We start from the raw sequence: 6853 nt of genomic DNA on the forward strand, positions 1-6853 counted from the left end.
CAGGAAAGAAGCTGAATCACAGGGAGTCACCTACACACAGGCTTTGCTAGATAATTATTCAGCTGACAGTTCAGAGAGCTTAACAAACCCTGCTCCCTGGTCTCAGAAGACTGAATTCACTATGTCTTAAACAAGGAAAAAAAATTCCCCACTGGGGTTTTCAAATCTGAGAGCTTCCTTTAACTATGTGGTTTACCTGTTTAAGGACTTGGCAAAGAAAACAAAAACGCCTTTCTTAACACTTACATCTCAGGCTTTAATTATTCCTATTTTTGATCTTCTAGCTGTAGATCTAGAATTAAACAGTCTTAATGTGGGTAGTTGCTTTTTTTAAAAAAAAAAAGCCTACTTCAACTTGTAGACTAAAAAAATTGTTTTTTCTGCATGGACAGCTTTGGTAGGGAGAGAAAAAAAAATGCTGTGGCCTTTTAGTTTTACTGGGGAGCTAATGGGCAATTACTTGGAAATGCCTGCAGTATCTTCGCTGCACATACTGGGGAACGGCACCCTCAGAGCTGCCCAGGAGCCCTATGGGCCGAGCAGAGGTAGCTTTCTCCTCCAGCACCTTCCCAGAACTCTCAGGAAGGTGGACTTGGTTCCAAGTCGCTTGGTGGACCTTGACGACTGGGGCCAGCATAGGGAGGATGCCGGGTGGAGCTTGGCAGCGTGATTTCTGTAACTTTTGCTCAAATGGCCAAAAAAGACAGGCTTACCTTAGAGGATTCTCTTTTAATTCTACTCGTCTCTTGTTGAAGCTTCTGAAAAGATTGCTGTTGAGGAGAGAGATTAAGAAAAGCGGTGTGTGCTGTGCGTCCCCCATCCAGGGAGAGTGAGGGGCACAGCACAGGTGCCCTTCTTCCCCCACCGGCTGGTGCTGTGGGGGTGAGCCTGGGGGTGGGGACGAGTCCACATGTTTGGGTATTTGGAGTATTTTTTAACTAAGTATGTATCTGTTTTTAAATATAGATATGGTTCTCTCTGTGTAAGTGGGGAAGCGTGGATATACAGAAATGGGAGTGAACAGATAATTCTGGAAAAAGAAGAAAAGTGCCTAGAACAGGAGGGACTGAGCCCTCTCCCGTCACAGTAAGCAGACAGACAGAGGGTCCAGCAGTGTGTGACAATGTGAGGGATTTACACACCGTCCTGGCGGGGAGCTGACGGGCTCTCTCTGTTCCCTCTCTCCTGACGGATGAAACCTTGGAAGAACCCACTGATTAGGAGGCGTCATGGAGGCCTGAGGAACAATAATAAAACAGTCAACAGGAGTGCGGTGTTTCTTATGTTCCAGACACTGTTATGAGTGCTTTACCTGCATCCACTCATTTAGGGCTGACAGCAAGCCTATAAAAGAGGAACTAGCATTCTCCTCACTTACAGCAGTAGAAACCGAGACAGAGAAGGGAGTCTTGGCTTAAGTTCAGGTTGTCTGAGACCAGAGTCCATGCTATTAATGACTGAATGTTAAATTGTTAAATAGGAAGAAACAAATTAAGGCAACAGTCAGTCAAGGTAGGAAATGCTGTAGCCCAGATTTGTGGGACGTCAGACCAGGGGGTGGGGAGCCCTGCTGGAGGAGCTGGGGTCGGGGGTCAAGGGCAGCCAGCAGGGGGAGGCTTCTCTTTGTATCTTATCAGAGCCACAAGGCCCGAGTCATCAAGTCCCACCCTACCCCAGCTGCTACGGCAAGAGCACTCTCGTGGGCATCAAGGGAAGGAGGTCCCTGCCCTGTGGATCCCAGCTGGATCCCGGGCTGACTCCAGGTGGTGGGAGGGAGACGTGGCCTCTGCTGGTGCCGGGTTTGGGGTCTCAGGGCTGACTGCTCACGGTGCAAGTTAGAGACACGTCCAGTGGGAGGATGAGCCGCCGGCTTTGTGGCTGCTGTTGACGGGGAGATACCAAATGGGTAACGGAATTGCCTCCCAGCCACCCGTGGGCCTGGGAGGGGAACTCAGTGGGCTCCCCAGCGACGGACACAACCTCAGAACAGTGTCTCCGGCATGACCCAGGGAAGGGTTATCACTGGGCTTTTGCTGTCTCGCCTCACCAAGGAGGAAGTGGGCTGCCGGAGCGGTCCAGTTTGCTCACAGCCGTGCAGCTGGCACACGCAGAGCCAGCTCCATCCAGCCATGGCCTTGTCCTCCGGCCCCCGGCTCCGCCAGAGACTCCACGCCGAGACCCGGCTAGTTCTCGTGGTGTGGAATCACACGGCCTCCCCGTTTCTAATTAAGCTTGGGTGTATTGAATGCCCCAACCTCAGCTCAAAGGTATTTGATGTTTCCCATGCAGTACGATTGAACATAGGTGTGACTGAAATGATCTGGGCAGAAATGACTCATGGCTCACTTTTGTCTACGGATGGCAGAGGTGGTGCTTCAGGACCGAGTGAGTGAAATCAAAGGTGCGAACGTCGTAGCTGTTGGCTCACAGCCAGTGAACAGCTTCATGGCCACCCCATGCCAGAAGGTTCTGCAGCCCCCACTGCTCCCAGATGGGACATATAGGTCACATCAAACTTAGCTCCTGTGACACCCTGCCCTTGGGGGACTTTGGGAGGAGCCAAAGAAGGGGCTTGGGGATTCTTGGGACATAATGAAAACAAGAGCTACATGTTACTGAATGCTTTCTGCCTGCCAGGTACTTGGCCTGAATAATCTCATGGAATTGGTGCCCCAGTCTTAGGAAGGGAGGGCTGTTGCTAAACCCACTTCACACATGAGGGACTAAAGCTTCAGTAGACGATGTCACTGGTCTGAGTCATGTGACCCCAGCTCCTAAGAGGGTAGCCATTAGGACTCCTATCCCTGCCCCGGGCATTACGTTAGATTACACACATATGCTGCAAGGGATTGAGTTTGGAATCAGACCCACCTTCTGTGGTCTAACGGGAAACCTGAGTCGGCCCTGTTCCTCAGGCTCCTGACCTGTGGCCCCTGAGGCCGTGGGAGTCCTGAGGAGGGCGGGAGCTCAGCTCCAGGAGGAAGGAAGCACCTCATCACTTCCCCAGATGAAGCGTCCCACTTCCTCACCTCCGAATGGATTTGGAAGAGCTCCTGAGTTTGGCCCGGGATTAAGGGTCTGAGGGATAGAAAGCAGTCTTCATAATTTCAGGTCTGCTCGGGATTCCCTCTGTGGGAGGAGCATATCTTTAAATGCCAGATCTGAGTGGATGGGCTGGAAGCTTCAAGATCTTTCTGTATCGAGAAAAGGAGTTTGTGAACTACAACTAGAACTGGAGCTGGATGTACAGGATTATTATTGCAGGTGGTTTCCCTCAAAGGGCAATGTAATGCATGGTAGGGCATTCAGCCAAAGGTGTCTCCTCTAGAATTTGCCTCTAGTTTAGACCTAAAATTAAGACAAGTAGCCCCTAAGTTTTCTTTCCAAATGGTGGTACAGAGTTTGGAAGTGAAATTATCTTTGGAGAGAGATCATTTTATGCAATCTCTCTACTTTACAGCCACAGAGAATGAGACCCAGGTTTTCCCAAGGTCATTCATTGACTGACAAGAATGAGACTTGAACCCATGTCTCTTAACCCCTTGTCCAAATCATGATCCCTCTTCTCAGAAGAAAGAGAATGTGGTGTTGAGGCTCTTATAACAGTCTTAAAGAATGATGTTTAGGATCTCATGGGTGGGCATTTAAACATCCAATTCCTTGCTTCCATGAGAGCAAGGAAATAGAAACGTCCACTGTGGCAAAACTTTCCAAAATACTGTGTACATCGTGCCTTACAAAGTAGTTTAATGAACACACCGACCATTTTCCATGATTCAAGATGCTGCAATATCTCAAAGTCCTCATCCTAGATACTTCTATACATAGCTTCTAGACAAAACCTAGTTTGACTTTTTTAGTGGATTTTTTTTTGTCATTTGAGCTTTTATATGTATAAAAGTAGAAAGTAAAATGTCTGGTTAACTGAGAAGTCTGGGTTAGCTGAATTCTGGTTAGTTGAGGTCTTTTTTTGTACTACATGGCCTGCTCTGCCTTTGTCTTCCCAGCCTCCTCAAGCAAGTTGTGAAGAGTATTTAATGGCATAGAAACTTCTTGAAATTTATAAAAATACTGTGCATTCTCCCTAGCCTAGAGCATGTTCCTTGTAACTCAAACAGAAAAAAGATAAAACACCCGAGTGATTGACACCCGGCCTAGAATATGAATCTACCTGACCCTCCTGTTGCTTCTCATGTTTTGTCAGGTTCTAAGAGGCTAAAGGAATCAGGGCTTTGACCTCTTCTCAGGCCACGTCTGCTGGGGTGCCAAATGTTGCTGGCCCTGCCTGGAAGGAGAAGGGAGAGCTGCCTAGCATAGCTTCAATTTTTCACATCCCCAAATGGACGGCCATTCTGGCAGGGCAATCAGACAGCCATCTTTCTCCCTCTGAGGCAACTAGGTTACTGACTCTGTATCGGTGGTGCTGCCCCTGGCTGCCTGGGTCACCCTCTGTGAGTCTGGTGATTGTCTCATAAATCAGGGCTTCTGTCTTCATTCCTTTAATCAAAGACAATAGCAGAAATTAAATGTGTTCTTAATAAAATCAGCCTTTTCTTTTTGGGCTCTGGGAAACAAGTCTTCCCAAGATGTCTGTTGTTTTTTTTTTTCTGGGCTCATTTTCAGGGAAGGAATTGAGCATCTTGAAGCCAGCCAAAGGGAAGGAGGATCATGTTAAGGTCTATCAGCGTGATGGGGAAGGCCAGACACCAAGGCAGAGCTACGTCACCTGGAACACACAGAAGGCTTCCAGGGGCGCCAGATGGGTCTTGGCTCAGGGCATCCACCGTCAGGATGAACACTACCTTCTGCAGGATGGCCTCTCTCTGGCTCATTCCTAACCACCAGTGGCTTCCTGTGCCTGCCTGTGGCCCCAGCTCCTGCTCAATTTTGACTTCTGTAGTTCTAGGTTTACTTTATGACTCTTAAGAAGTAATTTCTTCTGTCAATAGGAAATTCTTCTCTGGTTCATGGTTCATATTTGAGAGAGAGAGAGAATATAATTGGTTCAGCTCTTTGTCCTCCCATTTTCTTTTGAAAACATATGGGTCACAGGTCACTGGGAAGGTACCAGTTGGTTCTTTTTGTGGGTCCATCTCCAGCCCTTGGTCCAGTGGGCTGTGTGGGAGAAGCCTGGGTGGCGAGGAATGGTTGAAAAATAGACCATCTGATCACCAAGGCCTTTCCGTGGGTCGGTTTTCCTCTTGCAAAGAGCATGGTCTAAGTAGGCCCCAAGGACCCACTGATACAGCCGGCATTCGTGGGCATGTGTGAGTGTTTTTAGAAGAGCTATAAGCTATCTGTAAACTATACCTTCCATGGGAGTCTAGAAAAAGCTTGGAGGAGGTGAGAAACATGTCTTGGGCTCCAACAGTCCAACACACATTTTTCAATTCCAGGACAAAGCCGTGGCTGTCCTGGCTGTTGCAGAGTGAGATGAGAGACACCCCTGCAGCCTCCAGGCCTGCCCTGGGCTCCCAGCTTCACGCCCCACTCTGGAACCCAAACCCTCTGCCTTCTGCACTATCGCACCAGTGCACGTGCACACATATACACGAGCATGCCAGGAGGCGGGAGCAAGAATACAGTGGGTGCTGGAGAAGATGTGAAGCTGCCTAGCAGTCTTGCTAGGCCATCTCCGGATGCCCATCTCTCGTTGGCCTGAACCGAGAAGCCAGGAACAGCCCCTACCCTTTCAGACAGAAATGCCTACAGAGCTGCTATTGTTTCCCTCAGGTAACAAATGCCACAGGCCTGGGCCCGCCAAGCCATCCCGGAGCCCAGCTGCTTCCGCGCCATCAAATGAGAAGGGTGCTTTGTTTTAATTGTCACGTTTGTTGTTTGGAAGGATGCTTTTTGACCACGTAGTTGTGTGGGTGACCTTTCATAAGAATTGCATGCAGCTGTCCCAGCGGAAGGCTGCGATTGGTCTGGAAAGGTGATCTCCATTCGTCCAGACTGCCGCTTCACAAAGCAGAAGGTTCAGGCAGGGCGCTGGGGCTGGGCGCAGCAGAGGAGAAGGTCTCCCCCGTCTCGGCAACGGAGCCCCTGAGCAGGTGCAGGCACTGCTTCCATTTGCTTCTGGCCTCCCGCGTTTTACCTCGGCCTGGAATAACCCTCTGGCTGAGGTGCCACCCTGAGCTTTCCTGTTTCCTCTGAACAGGCTCTCTTTGAGCAGATGTAATACACCCTCCAACCGCCCTGAGATGAACCACGCAGAGGAATCACCTTTCTGAGCCACTGAGGCTCTGTTAACAGGTTCTTAAAGAGCTTGTGGAGGGGACAGCATATTGATGCTTCACCCCCCAAACAGCTCTATTTAAATAACTGCCCTTTCGGAGCCAAAAGAAAAAATAAAATTCTCTCTGGAAACTCAGCTGAGATTAATGCGTTCCTTATTACCATGGAGCAATCTGATAACCCTTATCCCCAATCTCGGGCTGGCAGCTGGAGAGATGGATTTTAAATGAAACATACTCAGATTTAAGCTGCTGAAGAAAAAGGCCTTTGCTGTGATGTAAGCGCGCGGGTGGATTTCTTGCCCCCGCCGCTCTCCAACGCAGTCACTCCCCGCCAGATCAGGTTGTTCACCTTCCTTCTAGGTGGAGGCCTTGCGGCAGCGGAATTAACCTTAGAGGTTGCACAGGGCGAGGTAGGAGAGAGAGAAGGCAGGGAGCATGAAGGCTGCGGGCCGGGCTGGCAGGGAAGGTTCGAGAGGCTGAGGGGATTGCAGTGGAGGGGTCTGAGGTTCTAATAAATCATGTCAGCTGTTGACTGGGGATTCTCAACAAACAGCTGCACGTGCAAGCAGTGGCCCAGTCCTTGGGGAAGCAGGTGGTGGCGGCGCAGAGGCCAG

At 49.7% G+C, this 6853-nt stretch overlaps 1 long non-coding RNA gene across 2 annotated transcripts; it reads left to right on the forward strand.

The window, feature by feature from the left end:
* Positions 1 to 465: 465 nt before the first annotated feature.
* Positions 466 to 6417, forward strand: LOC130680171 (uncharacterized). 2 transcript variants are annotated; one of them, XR_008993227.1, is made up of 3 exons: positions 466 to 847; positions 967 to 2401; positions 4624 to 6417. It is a non-coding gene; the product is annotated as an uncharacterized LOC130680171 (long non-coding RNA). The 2 variants fall into 2 exon arrangements; XR_008993228.1 differs by lacking the exon at positions 4624 to 6417 and adding an exon at positions 2916 to 3026.
* Positions 6418 to 6853: the final 436 nt, after the last annotated feature.

This window comes from Manis pentadactyla, chromosome 13 (genome assembly GCF_030020395.1).
Source record: "Manis pentadactyla isolate mManPen7 chromosome 13, mManPen7.hap1, whole genome shotgun sequence".
Taxonomy (NCBI): domain Eukaryota; kingdom Metazoa; phylum Chordata; class Mammalia; order Pholidota; family Manidae; genus Manis; species Manis pentadactyla.